Here is a 20,312-nt window from a genome sequence, read left to right on the forward strand (position 1 = left end):
TTTCATTCAAATTGCCAGCCCCGCGGTCCACTTCCCAGCCCCACGGAGATTTCAGCCGCACCCCAAGAGGTGCCATCACAGGCGCAGGCAATATTCTAGCATCGACGGGGTTTTCAGGCGCGAGCTTGCCGCCCCCTTTCCCCACTCCACACATCCTGTTCTACTATTAGCGGCAATACCCAGCCCCTGCCTCCACGTCACAGGCCTACAGTGACCTCGGCGCAAGAACAATACACTGCCTTTACCAGCCCTAAGGTTGCTGTCATGTGTTAAGCTGCAATGCCAGTCCCACAGTGATTAAGACCAGGCCCAGTGATTTCAGCTCTTGACCCACAAGCTTTATTTTACTGCCAGCTCTCTTCTTCCAGCTCCAGCTCTGTGTTTCTCCAGCTTCAAATGGCAGCATCTGGCTCTTGGCTCCAGCTGGGCAACAATTCAGCTCTGGCACGAGCCTCTGGAAGCCCACCCCACCATCCATATGCTAGCCCTGCAGTGATTTTAGCTCCCACCGAGCAGTCCCCAGTCACTTTGCACACCCCTGCATAAGTCGTCCTGGATGCCCACGGCCCCGTTCACAGGTCTAGTGCCTTTGCCATTTTCATTCAAATTGCCAGCCCCGCGGTCCACTTCCCAGCCCCACGGAGATTTCAGCCGCACCCCAAGAGGTGCCATCACAGGCGCAGGCAATATTCTAGCATCGACGGGGTTTTCAGGCGCGAGCTTGCCGCCCCCTTTCCCCACTCCACACATCCTGTTCTACTATTAGCGGCAATACCCAGCCCCTGCCTCCATGTCACAGGCCTACAGTGACCTCGGCGCAAGAACAATACACTGCCTTTACCAGCCCTAAGGTTGCTGTCATGTGTTAAGCTGCAATGCCAGTCCCACAGTGATTAAGACCAGGCCCAGTGATTTCAGCTCTTGACCCACAAGCTTTATTTTACTGCCAGCTCTCTTCTTCCAGCTCCAGCTCTGTGTTTCTCCAGCTTCAAATGGCAGCATCTGGCTCTTGGCTCCAGCTGGGCAACAATTCAGCTCTGGCACGAGCCTCTGGAAGCCCACCCCACCATCCATATGCTAGCCCTGCAGTGATTTTAGCTCCCACCGAGCAGTCCCCAGTCACTTTGCACACCCCTGCATAAGTCGTCCTGGATGCCCACGGCCCCGTTCACAGGTCTAGTGCCTTTGCCATTTTCATTCAAATTGCCAGCCCCGCAGTCCACTTCCCAGCCCCACGGAGATTTCAGCCGCACCCCAAGAGGTGCCATCACAGGCGCAGGCAATATTCTAGCATCGACGGGGTTTTCAGGCGCGAGCTTGCCGCCCCCTTTCCCCACTCCACACATCCTGTTCTACTATTAGCGGCAATACCCAGCCCCTGCCTCCATGTCACAGGCCTACAGTGACCTCGGCGCAAGAACAATACACTGCCTTTACCAGCCCTAAGGTTGCTGTCATGTGTTAAGCTGCAATGCCAGTCCCACAGTGATTAAGACCAGGCCCAGTGATTTCAGCTCTTGACCCACAAGCTTTATTTTACTGCCAGCTCTCTTCTTCCAGCTCCAGCTCTGTGTTTCTCCAGCTTCAAATGGCAGCATCTGGCTCTTGGCTCCAGCTGGGCAACAATTCAGCTCTGGCACGAGCCTCTGGAAGCCCACCCCACCATCCATATGCTAGCCCTGCAGTGATTTTAGCTCCCACCGAGCAGTCCCCAGTCACTTTGCACACCCCTGCATAAGTCGTCCTGGATGCCCACGGCCCCGTTCACAGGTCTAGTGCCTTTGCCATTTTCATTCAAATTGCCAGCCCCGCGGTCCACTTCCCAGCCCCACGGAGATTTCAGCCGCACCCCAAGAGGTGCCATCACAGGCGCAGGCAATATTCTAGCATCGACGGGGTTTTCAGGCGCGAGCTTGCCGCCCCCTTTCCCCACTCCACACATCCTGTTCTACTATTAGCGGCAATACCCAGCCCCTGCCTCCACGTCACAGGCCTACAGTGACCTCGGCGCAAGAACAATACACTGCCTTTACCAGCCCTAAGGTTGCTGTCATGTGTTAAGCTGCAATGCCAGTCCCACAGTGATTAAGACCAGGCCCAGTGATTTCAGCTCTTGACCCACAAGCTTTATTTTACTGCCAGCTCTCTTCTTCCAGCTCCAGCTCTGTGTTTCTCCAGCTTCAAATGGCAGCATCTGGCTCTTGGCTCCAGCTGGGCAACAATTCAGCTCTGGCACGAGCCTCTGGAAGCCCACCCCACCATCCATATGCTAGCCCTGCAGTGATTTTAGCTCCCACCGAGCAGTCCCCAGCCACTTTGCACACCCCTGCATAAGTCGTCCTGGATGCCCACGGCCCCGTTCACAGGTCTAGTGCCTTTGCCATTTTCATTCAAATTGCCAGCCCCGCGGTCCACTTCCCAGCCCCACGGAGATTTCAGCCGCACCCCAAGAGGTGCCATCACAGGCGCAGGCAATATTCTAGCATCGACGGGGTTTTCAGGCGCGAGCTTGCCGCCCCCTTTCCCCACTCCACACATCCTGTTCTACTATTAGCGGCAATACCCAGCCCCTGCCTCCACGTCACAGGCCTACAGTGACCTCGGCGCAAGAACAATACACTGCCTTTACCAGTCCTAAGGTTGCTGTCATGTGTTAAGCTGCAATGCCAGTCCCACAGTGATTAAGACCAGGCCCAGTGATTTCAGCTCTTGACCCACAAGCTTTATTTTACTGCCAGCTCTCTTCTTCCAGCTCCAGCTCTGTGTTTCTCCAGCTTCAAATGGCAGCATCTGGCTCTTGGCTCCAGCTGGGCAACAATTCAGCTCTGGCACGAGCCTCTGGAAGCCCACCCCACCATCCATATGCTAGCCCTGCAGTGATTTTAGCTCCCACCGAGCAGTCCCCAGTCACTTTGCACACCCCTGCATAAGTCGTCCTGGATGCCCACGGCCCCGTTCACAGGTCTAGTGCCTTTGCCATTTTCATTCAAATTGCCAGCCCCGCGGTCCACTTCCCAGCCCCACGGAGATTTCAGCCGCACCCCAAGAGGTGCCATCACAGGCGCAGGCAATATTCTAGCATCGACGGGGTTTTCAGGCGCGAGCTTGCCGCCCCCTTTCCCCACTCCACACATCCTGTTCTACTATTAGCGGCAATACCCAGCCCCTGCCTCCATGTCACAGGCCTACAGTGACCTCGGCGCAAGAACAATACACTGCCTTTACCAGCCCTAAGGTTGCTGTCATGTGTTAAGCTGCAATGCCAGTCCCACAGTGATTAAGACCAGGCCCAGTGATTTCAGCTCTTGACCCACAAGCTTTATTTTACTGCCAGCTCTCTTCTTCCAGCTCCAGCTCTGTGTTTCTCCAGCTTCAAATGGCAGCATCTGGCTCTTGGCTCCAGCTGGGCAACAATTCAGCTCTGGCACGAGCCTCTGGAAGCCCACCCCACCATCCATATGCTAGCCCTGCAGTGATTTTAGCTCCCACCGAGCAGTCCCCAGTCACTTTGCACACCCCTGCATAAGTCGTCCTGGATGCCCACGGCCCCGTTCACAGGTCTAGTGCCTTTGCCATTTTCATTCAAATTGCCAGCCCCGCGGTCCACTTCCCAGCCCCACGGAGATTTCAGCCGCACCCCAAGAGGTGCCATCACAGGCGCAGGCAATATTCTAGCATCGACGGGGTTTTCAGGCGCGAGCTTGCCGCCCCCTTTCCCCACTCCACACATCCTGTTCTACTATTAGCGGCAATACCCAGCCCCTGCCTCCACGTCACAGGCCTACAGTGACCTCGGCGCAAGAACAATACACTGCCTTTACCAGCCCTAAGGTTGCTGTCATGTGTTAAGCTGCAATGCCAGTCCCACAGTGATTAAGACCAGGCCCAGTGATTTCAGCTCTTGACCCACAAGCTTTATTTTACTGCCAGCTCTCTTCTTCCAGCTCCAGCTCTGTGTTTCTCCAGCTTCAAATGGCAGCATCTGGCTCTTGGCTCCAGCTGGGCAACAATTCAGCTCTGGCACGAGCCTCTGGAAGCCCACCCCACCATCCATATGCTAGCCCTGCAGTGATTTTAGCTCCCACCGAGCAGTCCCCAGTCACTTTGCACACCCCTGCATAAGTCGTCCTGGATGCCCACGGCCCCGTTCACAGGTCTAGTGCCTTTGCCATTTTCATTCAAATTGCCAGCCCCGCGGTCCACTTCCCAGCCCCACGGAGATTTCAGCCGCACCCCAAGAGGTGCCATCACAGGCGCAGGCAATATTCTAGCATCGACGGGGTTTTCAGGCGCGAGCTTGCCGCCCCCTTTCCCCACTCCACACATCCTGTTCTACTATTAGCGGCAATACCCAGCCCCTGCCTCCATGTCACAGGCCTACAGTGACCTCGGCGCAAGAACAATACACTGCCTTTACCAGCCCTAAGGTTGCTGTCATGTGTTAAGCTGCAATGCCAGTCCCACAGTGATTAACACCAGGCCCAGTGATTTCAGCTCTTGACCCACAAGCTTTATTTTACTGCCAGCTCTCTTCTTCCAGCTCCAGCTCTGTGTTTCTCCAGCTTCAAATGGCAGCATCTGGCTCTTGGCTCCAGCTGGGCAACAATTCAGCTCTGGCACGAGCCTCTGGAAGCCCACCCCACCATCCATATGCTAGCCCTGCAGTGATTTTAGCTCCCACCGAGCAGTCCCCAGTCACTTTGCACACCCCTGCATAAGTCGTCCTGGATGCCCACGGCCCCGTTCACAGGTCTAGTGCCTTTGCCATTTTCATTCAAATTGCCAGCCCCGCGGTCCACTTCCCAGCCCCACGGAGATTTCAGCCGCACCCCAAGAGGTGCCATCACAGGCGCAGGCAATATTCTAGCATCGACGGGGTTTTCAGGCGCGAGCTTGCCGCCCCCTTTCCCCACTCCACACATCCTGTTCTACTATTAGCGGCAATACCCAGCCCCTGCCTCCATGTCACAGGCCTACAGTGACCTCGGCACAAGAACAATACACTGCCTTTACCAGCCCTAAGGTTGCTGTCATGTGTTAAGCTGCAATGCCAGTCCCACAGTGATTAAGACCAGGCCCAGTGATTTCAGCTCTTGACCCACAAGCTTTATTTTACTGCCAGCTCTCTTCTTCCAGCTCCAGCTCTGTGTTTCTCCAGCTTCAAATGGCAGCATCTGGCTCTTGGCTCCAGCTGGGCAACAATTCAGCTCTGGCACGAGCCTCTGGAAGCCCACCCCACCATCCATATGCTAGCCCTGCAGTGATTTTAGCTCCCACCGAGCAGTCCCCAGCCACTGTGCACACCCCTGCATAAGTCGTCCTGGATGCCCACGGCCCCGTTCACAGGTCTAGTGCCTTTGCCATTTTCATTCAAATTGCCAGCCCCGCGGTCCACTTCCCAGCCCCACGGAGATTTCAGCCGCACCCCAAGAGGTGCCATCACAGGCGCAGGCAATATTCTAGCATCGACGGGGTTTTCAGGCGCGAGCTTGCCGCCCCCTTTCCCCACTCCACACATCCTGTTCTACTATTAGCGGCAATACCCAGCCCCTGCCTCCATGTCACAGGCCTACAGTGACCTCGGCGCAAGAACAATACACTGCCTTTACCAGTCCTAAGGTTGCTGTCATGTGTTAAGCTGCAATGCCAGTCCCACAGTGATTAAGACCAGGCCCAGTGATTTCAGCTCTTGACCCACAAGCTTTATTTTACTGCCAGCTCTCTTCTTCCAGCTCCAGCTCTGTGTTTCTCCAGCTTCAAATGGCAGCATCTGGCTCTTGGCTCCAGCTGGGCAACAATTCAGCTCTGGCACGAGCCTCTGGAAGCCCACCCCACCATCCATATGCTAGCCCTGCAGTGATTTTAGCTCCCACCGAGCAGTCCCCAGTCACTTTGCACACCCCTGCATAAGTCGTCCTGGATGCCCACGGCCCCGTTCACAGGTCTAGTGCCTTTGCCATTTTCATTCAAATTGCCAGCCCCGCGGTCCACTTCCCAGCCCCACGGAGATTTCAGCCGCACCCCAAGAGGTGCCATCACAGGCGCAGGCAATATTCTAGCATCGACGGGGTTTTCAGGCGCGAGCTTGCCGCCCCCTTTCCCCACTCCACACATCCTGTTCTACTATTAGCGGCAATACCCAGCCCCTGCCTCCATGTCACAGGCCTACAGTGACCTCGGCGCAAGAACAATACACTGCCTTTACCAGCCCTAAGGTTGCTGTCATGTGTTAAGCTGCAATGCCAGTCCCACAGTGATTAAGACCAGGCCCAGTGATTTCAGCTCTTGACCCACAAGCTTTATTTTACTGCCAGCTCTCTTCTTCCAGCTCCAGCTCTGTGTTTCTCCAGCTTCAAATGGCAGCATCTGGCTCTTGGCTCCAGCTGGGCAACAATTCAGCTCTGGCACGAGCCTCTGGAAGCCCACCCCACCATCCATATGCTAGCCCTGCAGTGATTTTAGCTCCCACCGAGCAGTCCCCAGTCACTTTGCACACCCCTGCATAAGTCGTCCTGGATGCCCACGGCCCCGTTCACAGGTCTAGTGCCTTTGCCATTTTCATTCAAATTGCCAGCCCCGCGGTCCACTTCCCAGCCCCACGGAGATTTCAGCCGCACCCCAAGAGGTGCCATCACAGGCGCAGGCAATATTCTAGCATCGACGGGGTTTTCAGGCGCGAGCTTGCCGCCCCCTTTCCCCACTCCACACATCCTGTTCTACTATTAGCGGCAATACCCAGCCCCTGCCTCCACGTCACAGGCCTACAGTGACCTCGGCGCAAGAACAATACACTGCCTTTACCAGCCCTAAGGTTGCTGTCATGTGTTAAGCTGCAATGCCAGTCCCACAGTGATTAAGACCAGGCCCAGTGATTTCAGCTCTTGACCCACAAGCTTTATTTTACTGCCAGCTCTCTTCTTCCAGCTCCAGCTCTGTGTTTCTCCAGCTTCAAATGGCAGCATCTGGCTCTTGGCTCCAGCTGGGCAACAATTCAGCTCTGGCACGAGCCTCTGGAAGCCCACCCCACCATCCATATGCTAGCCCTGCAGTGATTTTAGCTCCCACCGAGCAGTCCCCAGCCACTTTGCACACCCCTGCATAAGTCGTCCTGGATGCCCACGGCCCCGTTCACAGGTCTAGTGCCTTTGCCATTTTCATTCAAATTGCCAGCCCCGCGGTCCACTTCCCAGCCCCACGGAGATTTCAGCCGCACCCCAAGAGGTGCCATCACAGGCGCAGGCAATATTCTAGCATCGACGGGGTTTTCAGGCGCGAGCTTGCCGCCCCCTTTCCCCACTCCACACATCCTGTTCTACTATTAGCGGCAATACCCAGCCCCTGCCTCCATGTCACAGGCCTACAGTGACCTCGGCGCAAGAACAATACACTGCCTTTACCAGCCCTAAGGTTGCTGTCATGTGTTAAGCTGCAATGCCAGTCCCACAGTGATTAAGACCAGGCCCAGTGATTTCAGCTCTTGACCCACAAGCTTTATTTTATCTTCTTTGTGCCAGCCCTATAGTTCCCGTGTTGTGTGCAGACCCGATCCCAGTCCCACAATGATAAGACCAGACCCAGTGATTCCAGCCCTTTCAGTTCTTGACCCACAAGCTTTATTTTACTGCCAGCTCTCTTCTTCCAGCTCTGTATCCCATTCCACGTTTAGTCCTGAGATCCACAGTGTGTATCCCTTGTAGCAATGACTGTTTCTGCAGCACTGCAGTCCCCACCCCGTCCCCAGTGATTTCAACTCCAGTCCCACAAGCTTTATTTAACTGCCAGCTCTTCTCTTGCACTTCCTGCTCAACATCTTCACAGTAGTGCCACACGATACTACTTGTGCTTCTCAGGACAGGATCTTTGTTTTAGCTCTAGTTCTTGAGCTCAGATCACAGCCCTCACAGCAATTTCAATTCCAACCATGCAGTTCACCTCCCCACTCCACAATCCCTATCCCAGCCCCACAGAGGTTTTACATCAAACCCTACCATATTTCTGTCTCCTCCAGCTCTGCTGCCTCAGCTCCAGCTCCTCAGCTTCCTACTGGCTGCAGCTAAAAGCTGCTCATGCTTCTCACTGCACCTTGGGGCTGTTGATAAGGCCACAAATCAGTTACTGCCATCATTACAATTTCAGTATCTCTAGAAGCTGTCCCATCCACCCACCCAGCCCTAAGTGGCAACCCTAAGTGGCATCCCAACTCTGGGGACACTGGAAGCCTGAAGCTCAACATCCACCCTCCCCCTCACCCTGGCTCTCAGCCCAGCACCTGCACAAAGGCCCCCTCACCTCCCCTCAGGCAGCTCCGGGGGCTGGGAACAGCCACTGGACTCCTGCCCCCCCATCCCAAAAGGCACTCTTGGGCTGGTTCTTGAGCCCTAGAACCCTCTGAGTCCCCACACCCTCAGCCCCTCGTTGGTACCATAGGGCAGGGGCTGGGAACCCCCAGGCATAACCTGCAGGCCCTGTGCTGCAGCTCCATGCCTTCCTCCCATGGCATTTATCTAGCCTCAGCATTTCCACCCCTCCACATTGTTTTGGGCCTGACTCATGCCAAAATCATTATTCCACACCCTGGGGTTTCATGTCCCCACTGCTCTCACAACTGGTGTTTCAGCCCCAGTCCCACAACCCTTACCGAATTAACATGAGATAGCTAGTAAAGAAAACAAATCAAACCAAAAAGATGTATTAAAACGGGCAATACTAAAATAACACAATTAAGGAAAAAAACATTACAAGTAAAAAGAAAATAAAGTAATAAAAATACAAAAAGCAAGCTTTATTCCTCGTATTCTGAACATTTCTTTAAATCCAGAAACCGCAAAGCAGCTACTTCCCAGCCCCCAGTGACAGCAGGCGGCGCCCCCCCCCCACCGCGCCACTCCAGGCCCCACACCAGCCGCCGGCTACCCGAGCCACGCAGGGCGCGGCAGAAAGAACTGGACACGGCCGGCCCCAGATACTGCCGCAGGCGTCGCGCCCGTGCTCACCGGCGCTCCCTGGATCAGCTGCCGCGGGGGTCCCGTCCTGGCGCAGCGCCGCTCCTCGGACCGCGCATCCGCAGCTCCCGTCGCTCCCAGCTTCACCGCCGAACTGACGCCGCTGCTGCCCCAACGCCCGCTATTTATGCCCCACGGGCGGACAGCCAGCCAATCACAACCCGAAGCAGCGCCTGCCGGCTCCACCAATCCCAGCCCGCCCATTCCCGCCGCGCTCGGATCCGCGACTCCCCGCGGTCCCCTCAAGCGCTGCTCCCGCCGCCGCCATTGCTGTGGCCGCGTCCGCCCGCTCCCCGCCGCCTGCCCGCTTCCCTGGACCAGAACCTGATCTCGACCAGGACCTGAACTGGAAGCTCCCGGCCGCCCTTCCCGTCCGCAACAGCGCCTGCCGAGGCAGCGGCAGCGGGGACGCTGCTCCGCCGGCTCCCAAAGCGGCGGTGGCGGGAGCGGCGCCTCAGGCGTACGGGCGAGCGGGGCCAGTCTGAGGCGGCGAGCCGCGACTGAGCGGGCTGAGATTGGCGGGACCGCCTCCGGTTTGAAAGGGCGGCTGTGATTGGACAGGGCGGACGGAGAAAGGCGGGCCGTGATTGGCACGCTTAGGAGCCGTCAGGCTGCGGCCCGTGGGAGCGTGGGGCGGAGCTCGGGCTGCCCGAAGGGCTCGCAGGCGGCGGCGGCGGCGGCGGCGGCGGCAACCCCCGTCCCCTTCTCCGGCCTTCTCTCGTGCCCAGGTCCCGGCGAAAGGACCCCCGCAGAGCCCCTACCGGAGCGCCCCAACGGCACTCGGGGCAGGAGGCGGAGAGGAGTGTAGCCCGGGAGGGGTTCCGGGTCGTCTTTGCGACAGCAGGGCGGACTAGGGAGCGGCGGCGATTTGGTGAGGAGAGGGCTCGGGAGCGGGGAGGGCGTGCAGCGCTTCTGCGGGGACTTGGCCTGCCCCGACTGGCCGAGATCAGCACCCTGGCCAAAGTTAAGTGCCCGCGTCCCCCTGCCCGCCCTCCGCCTGCTGCGGGCCCGCTGCTCACCCTCGTCGTCGGATGTTATAGATGATAAAACAATACTGGCTTTCACATTCATAGATTAGCTTTTTGCATTACAAGTATTTTGATGTGGTAAAACTTATTCTTACTTTGAACTGCTTTGTATAGTGTAATATGCCAGTTTATGTATGCACTGTATATTTCATATGAATAGTAGCATGATAAATATATGGTAGGCTTTAGCAAAATGTTAAAATAGAAACTAAAATACTTCTATGTAACTTACTCAGAAAATGGTGTAAAGCAATTATTCTGCTTCTTATAACTGCAGACTGCCCCTACCAAGTGATAAGATAATAGTGACACAAAAAGAGCTTAAGCATCCAGGAAGGATTTATCGACTCTTACCAGTGTTATCAGGGAGTGTGAAGCAACAGGATAAAACTACAGGAAGAAATAAAATATGTAGACCTAATTTACAGAACGTTCTGCAGACAAGTCAGAGGTTAAAACCAAACAAGAGAGTTCCTGGAACATCAAAAAGTCAAAGGAATGTTTGAATAATGTGTAAGTTAATGAATATGCCTGTAACCTCAGCAATGTAACAGTATATAGTGAACATGTTTTTAAGCTACCTCTGTGCTCTTTGGCTGTGTGCTAAAAGCATCCCAGTGCTGGATTATTTTGTCCTTTTATCCTTTATTAAAATTTTAAAAATTATAAAGAGTGAACTCTGTTTATCACATCAGTGAAGCTTAAGCTGATCTGCATCCAGGTGTTTTGGGACCTGCTGGGGCAGGCCATCGAGGTAAGCGTGGGGCTACCGCAGTGGAGGCCAAGTATTTCAACACAATAGCATAATCAGCAACGTTAATTAATTTTGTATTCTTCATGCAAGCCTCAGCCTAAAGAACGCTACCAGCCTCTACTAGGATTAATAATACGCATAGTAAGTGTTACTAGTATTAATATTTAGGTAAGAACTGTTAGTGTTAACACTGGCAGTCAGTGTGTTAGCTGGTGTTTACTGTGAAGCTCTGCTCTCCCACAGTATGACAAGATCCTGAAGCTGTCCTCAGGTGCACAGTTAAGTGAGCACTGCTGTCCTTACCACGGTCCCCCAATGGAGCCACGCTCCAGAGACGGGCAGCAGTGACTCTGCAGACGCCTTCCCAAGGTGACAGAGCTCGCCCTCCTTCCCATCTGCAGTCAGGGGATGTGAAGGCAACCATTGCTGTCCTCGGCTTCATCATCTCCAGTGCAGCCAAGCACAGTATAGACAATGAGTCTGTCAAGTGAGCTGCAGCAGCTGGGACTGCCCAAAGGCAGGGGAAGCCCTCAGGGTGGCACCATCAGCCAGACCTGCTGGGATGTTGCTTACAGTTCCCAGCCCTGCCTTCTTCACACCCAGATGGAGGGCAGGCTGCCTGCTGTGCTGTCCTCCATCACCTCCCTTCTGTACCATCAGTCCCTGGGGGCTCCTCAGGTGCTTTGGTGAGGTTTGGCAGCTGCAGGTCTGGTGTGAGCAGAGGAATTCTTCTCTTGTCTCCCCTCATGAGCAAAGCATGCCAGCCAGCTGTGCTGTTTTACATGTGACTGACCCACAAAATTGCAGGAGACTGAGGACTCGTAACAGGTGCAGGACAGGTTCAAAAGCAACTTGGGACAAAACCTCTGTCTTTGTCAGTCCAAAGGGACAGCAGAACTCACATCTGCTCACAATAATCCTCTGGGGAGTGGAGCAATGTCTGTATGGAAAGATGACTGGGGGTAAAATCAGTGGAAACCGAGAAGTTACATTTGTATCCTAATAGGAGCTATAATGGGACAGAAATTTTAGGGTAAAATACAGGTGCTGTTCCCAGGATGGAGCTGGGTTGGCATGCTCCACGATGATTCCCCATGCAACCATAAGGACCTGCTAAGGGTGGTGGAGTGGAGTGGGGCACCACAACCAGGCTCTGCCAAAATCTTTGCAGGGGCAGCAACTCCATGGTAATTTGAAGCTTATTAATTGCATAGCAAGGGCTATTTGGCATATGTAGGAACACTTTCCAACCTAGCGTCTGAAGACCAATTTAGAGGAGGCACCTCTAAGTCGAAAGCCAGCCAGACCTTATGTTCTTAGCACCATTCATTTAGAAGAAATCCTGTGACATTTGCAAATTTAAGAGGTGACACCCCCATTCAGACCATGGCTCCTGGGTGCGAACAATAGCTCTTTTCAACAGCAAGGAAATCTGCATGCCCTAGTGTCTCAAGGTCACTTCACCTGAGAGTCCAGAGACCCAAATCCAACCAGAGTCCTAGTTCCCAAAAAACTTCTGCTATAAGAAATCCTTCAAAGTGTGCAATTCTAGGAGTAGAAATCCTACAGGAAACATGAGGCTTCAGGCTGCAAATGGGATCTCTTTTCCACACAATGGAAAACTCAGCAAGCCCTTCTGGCAAGACCAGTTCACAGGAGGCACACAATTCTCAAGGGCCAGGCTTGAGAGATCCGATGTTGTGGTGTCCGACTCCATGGAAGCTTTAATCTGAGAAAAATCCTGTGATGTTGGTACTTTTAAAAGGCAGAATGGCACATTTAGACCTTGGCTGATGCTTTGGAGAGTGATTCTTTTACACAGTAAATAATGATTTCATTCCAATGTCTGTAGGTCACTTTGGAAACAGCCCCTGAAACCCAAGACCAAGAAGAGCCATACTTCATGACAGCTGCCATCTGGGAGGAATCCTATGACATTTGTGATTCAAGAAATTGAACCCAAAATTTCAACAGCTGATATGCAGATGCAAAAGACTGCTGTTTTCCTGAGATAAGAAATACTCCAAACCTAACATTCTGAAGGAGTTCAGAATACACACCCAGGACTGCCATACCCCCCAAAGCGCTACCTCCTGGCAGATTGTCTCTATGGTAAACCCTGTCACACTAGAAATGTTAGGAAGCAGAACCCAAACTACAGCACAAGCACCTGTAAGGAAAAGGTACCTCTGTTCATGAGATAGAACCCTTTCTGTTCCCTTCAGCCCCTGCAGCTGTTCTCATGCTTTCAGGGCACTTGATTGGTTCATTCCTAGATAAAACTTATGTCTTTATTTTCAAAGCTATTACCCATCTCTAGTCAGAGTTTCCTACATTCCTGTATACAAATAAGTGGAGAGAGAGAGGGTTTCTTTCCAAATGAATTTAGAGATAAATTCATTTTCTTTGCCAATACCTATAAAAATGAAAACCTTGAACGATTTTAGTATTCTACACCCATCCCTCCCTGTGAAATTTATGGCAGTTTTGGGTCCCTCTGGGAGACGACATCCAGCATGTCATGCTGGACTGTTCTAGAGAGTAATTTTCAAATGTAAGCTTAGCAAAGTTTGAATTGACTTGAACAGAGATAAAAACTACAAGTGAACACCTACACCTGCCTACAAAGAGCTAACAAGCCCCTGGCAGCTGCCAGCATCAAAGCACAGCGGATGTCTCTAATACAGGGTAAGGATAACAATATCACCTTCTGTTCTCTCCAGCTTCTTTTCCCTGCAGTCATATTTTGCTTCATATGATTTTTTTAGTCTCTGTATCTTCTTGGACAGCACCGAGCTCGAGGACAAGGATACGAGAGTCTTTCCCTGCCGGACGGAGAGAACCAGGAAAAAAGTTAAAATAAGAACAGGGCAGTTTGAAATTCATACTTGCAACGAGAGGCAGCGCCTAACCAACAGAACAAAAGTAAACGAAGCATGATACCTCCCTGGGGACAGAAGACTTACAAACTCTCCAGGATTTACAATTCTAGCGACCAACCCCTTCAGGACAGCAGCCAAGTGTCCCATGGGGTGGTGCTGCACCAAAGAACCATCTGAGAGGTTCCAAAGAGTGAAATGCACAATATTTTGCAAAGACAAAAAATCCTGCAAAATAACAAAAATACAATAGATGTAAACTACAGGGCAAGAGTACAAGTGTTACCTTTGGCAGCTGGAACCATCCAGGTGAGCACCTGATAACTGGATCCTCACCAGAGTTTGAACCCTTCAGGACACAGAAGGGTTTTCCCCAGAAATTTCACAAACTGAGTTTTGACAGAAGCACGCTCGCCGGATCCTCAGAAACGTCACCCATTCTCCAGGTGTCTGGAGAGAACTGCAAATGGCTCTCACGTAGTTGGAGCTGGTTCTATAAGGTCTCAGGGTGAATTTCACCAGATGCAACTGAATTGGGCAACTCCCAGTGAGACAGAAGGAACCCAAAGCTTGTTTTACCCAAACCTTGGGTAAGCACAGCTCCAGCAAATACTGAGGAAACAGACATAACAGGGTAAAAATAATAAAACTATTGCTTTTTCTTTAATCTTGCCTTTTTTTTTTTTATTCAGATGAGCAAAACAATGAAGGAGAAGGTGAAAAACTCACCATTACTGAACATTTCATCATCTGTAAGCTGAGCATCCTTAGCATAGAGGACTCCAGAGTTAAAATTCACTGATCCCTGGGAAATAAAACCAAATATATGACAAACAGTCAAACAGAAGGCATAAAAATTTGTTTCCTCTACGGACTTTCAAGTATGTATCTTTGTATATATCCTACACATTACAACATACACTTTATACCATCTCCTAATATATAATAATTTACCTTTAAACTTTGATAGTATAGTGTGGAGAAATGGCTCCATGACAGAGGTCACGCAGACATTCGCTCGTTAGTCGACCAGGAGCTGGGAAAGTACCGAACACAGGTATTTTTGAGTTTTGCACCTGCAAGATAGCGTGTGCCTGGGCCTAGCTGGGTAGGATAACAAGTAGACAGAGAGACGTGGGAAATAGGGAATGTAGGCCCAAAGGAATGAGGAAGAGTTGATGGTATAGTTTAACCAATAGATCGCTTGGCTTACAGAATATTCATAAGCTTATTATGTGCTATATAAGTGTCTGATACTCTCTGCAATAAACATAGCTTGCTGATCTCATATTGAGTGTCCGAGTCTTCCCTCACCCAAGAGTACAGCATAAAATTATTAACTAAAATTGGTGATCTATTATTATTAAGTTGTGCTTAAAGTTATTTTTGCTGTCATGTTCAAAACAATTTTTTTTTTTTTACTGTAATGAATGAGCAATTGATTTCAAAGTCATCACAAGCCCATCAAAAAAACAAAGCTCTATTCACCGGGCAGGTCTGTGAGCTAGAGGGTAGTTAGGCTTGTACTTACCTCTTGCTCTTCATGAACCAATAAATCCTGTAAGCAAAACCAGGATCTTTAGCCCACTCCTATTAAAGATTCTACAAGGATGATGGTTTGATTTGTGTTTAGAAGTTTAGATTTAAAATGGCCAGTCCAATGGATAAATAAAGACAGTTGAAGTAGTATTACTTTACTCTTATTATTATTATTGTTGGTATTAGTATTATCAGCTACTGGAAGAAACAAACCAGTAGTATCTATACTTAATTACTTCTATTTCCGGAAAACAATAAAGAAAAAGAACCAAACCAAAAAAAGTCACTTCCTACCTTTTGTATCTCAGGATGATGAATTTCTCTTGGGCACTTCTCCAATTTATCAAGACTCATAGCACTGAAAGGCAAACAAAACAGTGCTTTATAGAAGGCCAAGTGCACGTTTCAAGGCTGAACCACCAACTGATTGCCGTGACAGCAGTTACAACATGAATCAGCCCAAGGGCCTCTCTTAAATGGAATGGAATGTTTTGTGGAACTGCCATTTCTTTCCCAAAATACTAACTTCCAACACTTCCTAAACTTATTTTGCATTTTAAAAACAGAAATTAGTAAGACTCTGTGTGGACATCAGGTTTATTTCCTTCTAATGCACAGAGCTCTGTTCCATCATCCTTCACTTTGGCTCTACACAGAATCATGGTGAGCTTTTTAGGAGTGCTCAATAATCAATTCTATTTCTTTTCCTAGTTCTCTCTCTTCTTCAATAATTAAAGGCAAGTCAAATGAAAAATGACAAGTTCAGCATCAGAGTCACACTTTTCCCCTTTGTCTGCTCAAGAACAGGCTTTAAATCCACTTATTGCTGCCTTCAACGATTCAGACTTGCAAAACCATTCTTACATGTTTTACAGGTTTATCATAAAACCCACAGAACACAAGCTCTGAATTACAGGAAAAGGTACACAGGCAAATATCTAAACTGATTACTTATTTGAAAACACATACCTTAATTCAGATTTCACCCAGAATGTTTCTGTGGGACACTAAGGGAGACATATTTTGTGAGTACCCTGTAAACGAGAAAAAGCTGGCATAGATTACAGGACATACCCACTTTTTCTGCATATTCAAATAGAATTATTAATAAAAACAATTAAGTTTAAAAAGAAGGAAGATAACCAAGGAAATTTTACTCAGCTATATTTACTCCCGATTTAGAGAAAAAAAAAAAAGGCCCGGGTGCTGCAAAGAAAAAAAAAGTGAACCACAAACGCTTACAGTAGAATTTTAAAACAATCGCTTGGATAAAAGAATCTTATGGAACGTGAAGTAGAAAAAAAGTGAAACCACTATCAGACCTGCCTATTTTCTCACCAGTGTACAAGAAAATCCTAAAAGCAGTATGAAGTCACTGCCTAAAACCGGTCATGGGATGTAACCAAGAACAATTTAGGCATTTGCTAATCGAGACAGAAACCTTTTCTGGATGCTAGTGTCAAATCACAAGTTTTGTCTCTCAGAAGCTCGACAATGCTGGAAAGCATTTTCCCTGGGGCTCGGGAGGGCAGGGGCGGAAGGGGGGGTGACTTTGCAGCTCGCACCTGTGCCATCCGAAGCATACAGCCCGCCTGCTCCCTGCGCTGGGCATTCTCCCGGCCATCTCTGGCTTTACCGCCCAGCGCCGCTCCATCCGCTGTCACGGCACAAAGAGCCACGAGCACTAACGCAGGCAGCAGCCCCGTCATGCCGGCGATACCGCAGCGCTCCCTGCTCGCAGCGCCCAACACGGGCGGAGCCGCCTCCGCCCGCAGCACCGGCAGCAGCCCGAGGGAGACGGCTGCAGCTCGGGGGCTCCTCCGGCGCCTCCGCCAGCCCGAGGGCGGCCGCCCCACCGGGACCGCGGGAGCGCCCGGCGCCGCTCGCCCGGGGCGGCTCCCGCAGCTCCCGGCCCGCGGCAGCAAAGCACCGCCTCGCCCTCCGCCATCGGCGGGCGGCAGCGCCCCCGCCCCCGGCACCGCTGAGGGAGGCCGAGGAACCGGGCGGACGCTCATTCCGCGCTGCTCAGCACCGGGCGGGCGGCCAGACGGAGGCTGCGCCCCTCCAGCGTCGCCGTCCCGCGCGGGAGAGGCGCCGGCAGCTGCCCGCGCACAGCCCCGCGCCGCCGCCTGGCACGCCAGCCACTCGTGTGCCGCGTCGGCCGTTGCGTCACACGCCGCGCCAGCAGCAGGGCCTGCCGGGAGTTGTAGTCTCGGGCTGGCAGCCACGGCTCCGTCCCCCGCCACCGGCAGCTGCAGTCCCTCCTGGGCATCAAACGGGTCCTTCGCCCCAGGGCGGGGAAGCACCTGAGGCAGCACCGCTCCTCCCGGATGCCCTCTCTTTTTCCCTCCAACTCTTTTTACTTTTTTCACTCTGTTTTTCACCACTTCCCTTCCCTCTTCCTCTCCTGCTTCCATTCCTTTCCTTTCCCTTTCCTTCCCTTCGCCTTTCTTGTATTTCTAATCTTGGTTTACCTTTCCACCTTTAGAATAAAAAAGCAGCAGTAGAAACTTTCAGGCTACCCGGGAGTAAAAAAAAAAAAAATCCAAAACGAAAATGATTTAAAGAAAACGATTTATTCCCTGGGAGCCTGAAATTTTCTACTGCTGCACGTGACAAAGAGCTTTTATTCCTTCTTATAGATTGTTGATATTTTATATATATTTATAGTTTATATTGATGCATTATATTAATAACTATATTTAATATGCACCTTATTCAAAAATATACGGGAATTATTTTTTAAATTATTTACCATATCTACTGCTACAACTTATTTTTCCTTATATTTCTAAATTTTATATAAATCTTTAATGTGTTTATGATATATTTCTATACTTATATTTCTACCTTTATATTATTTGTATTTGTAATTTTTACACTAAAACCCCTGCTTTGGCAAAAAAAACCCAAAACCATCCATTATTTTAAACTACCTAATTTTTTTTATATTTATATTTATCATAATATACAACAAATGATAGATATAAATAGATAGGTATATCACATCCGTATTTATATCTATTTTATATCCATTTCCTCTAATATTTTTCATAAAATATATGCAGTATTACGTGTATTATATATTGTATCAATTTATGTTATTTTACATTTACAATTTATTATTAATTTTTTATAGATCTCCATATAGTTGCAATACATTTATATATTTGTATTTTTTTGGGTTGTATTTACATTTATATTCTCTATTCATATATCTATAAACATACACAATACTCTATTAAAATTAGAGTAACTTATTGTAACATATAATGACTTATGTTACATGTTAAATTTTAAAAATTGACCGAATATATAAAAATAAAATTGGCTCATTCCCATTGCTACACATCTATTTCTTTCGTTACAATATAGTTAGAGTCATAATTGCATATTTAAAATCCAATTCCTAAATGAAATGACAGAACAAACAGCATCAAATTCCCCCCAATATCTTCCAAAAACATCAAGATACCTCCAACACCCAAACAAGTGTCAGCAAAAAAACAAAGAACACTCTTTTCAATAACAATTCTCATCACGACAGAAAAATGGAACCAAAATAAAAGAAAATCCTCTAGAAACACACACAGCAAATTACAAAAAGTACTAAAAAAATGTCAAACCAATCTACTAAACTCAAGCCAGTGCCACTCACCCTGAACGACGTTACTAAAAACAAACAAAAAAAAAAAACCAAAATTCTACCTCTACACTAACTCAAAGAATAAACAATCCTCTGTAAAAATAACTTTAAAACCTGAACTAATTAACAAAATGGAAAAACATCTCAACCACTAAAAACTAAGAAATTAACTACCCAAAATTAATAAATACTTTAAAAACCCACCATATAAATACCCATGTTCCCAAAAAAAACCCTGATAAACAATACTCAAATACATTAAAAGACAACAACAACAATAACAAAAAAAAAAAAAAGAAAATAAAGAAACCAACAACGAGAATAATACCAAAAAACAGATAAACTTAAATCTGCAACAAAAAAATAATTCCCAACTGAATAAACCCATAGTGCCTCAAGCTATCAAAATAAAAATACCACCTAGAAACAAACACAAAGACTAAAAACAAACGTAACCATAAACAATGTCCCCCAAATTACCCGTAACCATAAAACATACACTACAATCAAACAAACCAAACAAATAAAAGCCCTGGAAGACGATAAACACACATGCAATTATCGAGATTAAAAACCCGCTGCTATGAACGACACAACGCTACCCCAAGCCGCCCAAAACAAACACTACACACTCACGCTAATAAAAGCCACCGCAACAGAATTAAAATCCGAACCGCTGCTTCACGCTACGACCCGTAAAATCCATTGCGCACCCTTCTAAACATAACACCCCGGGGAAAAAAAAATCCGACTACAAAACCCAATCCAAAACAAACCATTATCATCCCTACCGGCACCGAGAACCGTGCCCACTCAGGAAGAACCCCATATCCCTTAGCGGACAGCCGCTGCAAACCGAACCCAGCGATGCCATCAACGCCTCCAAAGCGCCTCCGAGCCACGGCACCGCCGAACTTGGAGCGGCCGAACCCCGCGCTCGCTGCCGGCCCCGGACGGAGCGCGGCTCCCGGCAGGAAAGCGGCTCCTGCGGCGGCTGCTCCGGCACGCGGGGCCGGCGCCGTCCCGGGGAGCCCCGCCCGCTGCCCCTGCCCGGCGGGGCCGGCACCGGGCCCGGGACTACCGGCGGCGCCCGAGCCCCGCGCCCGGAGCGGCCGGCACCGCCCGGGCCGGCGCAGCAGCGCCCGCGCCGCCTCTGCCGCCCTTGGCCGGCCCGGCCCGGCTCCGCTCGGCTCCGCACGGCTCGCACCGGCGCGGCTCCGCCACTGCCGCCCTCGGCCGGCCCGGCCGCGCCGAATCCCCCGTGCGCCCCGGCAGCTGCCCGGGCCGTGCCAGCAGCGCTCCCGAGCGGGAACGTTCCGGGCCGGGCCGCGGGCACGGGCAGCGCCCTCCAATGCAGCGGCACAGCCCCATTGCAGCCCTGCAAACGCTGCCGGAGCTGCGGCTTCCCGCAAGCCAGCCCCGAAACCGCAGACGGGGCGCACCTCACTTCAACAAGGGCAAAGA

General features: G+C 50.4%; 2 long non-coding RNA genes across 2 annotated transcripts; one reads left to right on the forward strand and one right to left on the reverse strand.

Moving 5' to 3' along the window:
* Nucleotides 1-12,568: 12,568 nt before the first annotated feature.
* Nucleotides 12,569-14,699, reverse strand: LOC131084857 (uncharacterized). Its single transcript, XR_009114598.1, has 3 exons — nucleotides 14,618-14,699; nucleotides 13,492-14,468; nucleotides 12,569-12,655 (listed from the first exon to the last, which is right to left on the reverse strand). It is a non-coding gene; the product is annotated as an uncharacterized LOC131084857 (long non-coding RNA).
* Nucleotides 12,649-14,951, forward strand: LOC131084858 (uncharacterized). Its single transcript, XR_009114599.1, has 2 exons — nucleotides 12,649-13,472; nucleotides 13,553-14,951. It is a non-coding gene; the product is annotated as an uncharacterized LOC131084858 (long non-coding RNA).
* Nucleotides 14,952-20,312: the final 5,361 nt, after the last annotated feature.

The sequence above is a fragment of the Melospiza georgiana genome, chromosome 6 (genome assembly GCF_028018845.1).
Source record: "Melospiza georgiana isolate bMelGeo1 chromosome 6, bMelGeo1.pri, whole genome shotgun sequence".
NCBI classification, from domain to species: domain Eukaryota; kingdom Metazoa; phylum Chordata; class Aves; order Passeriformes; family Passerellidae; genus Melospiza; species Melospiza georgiana.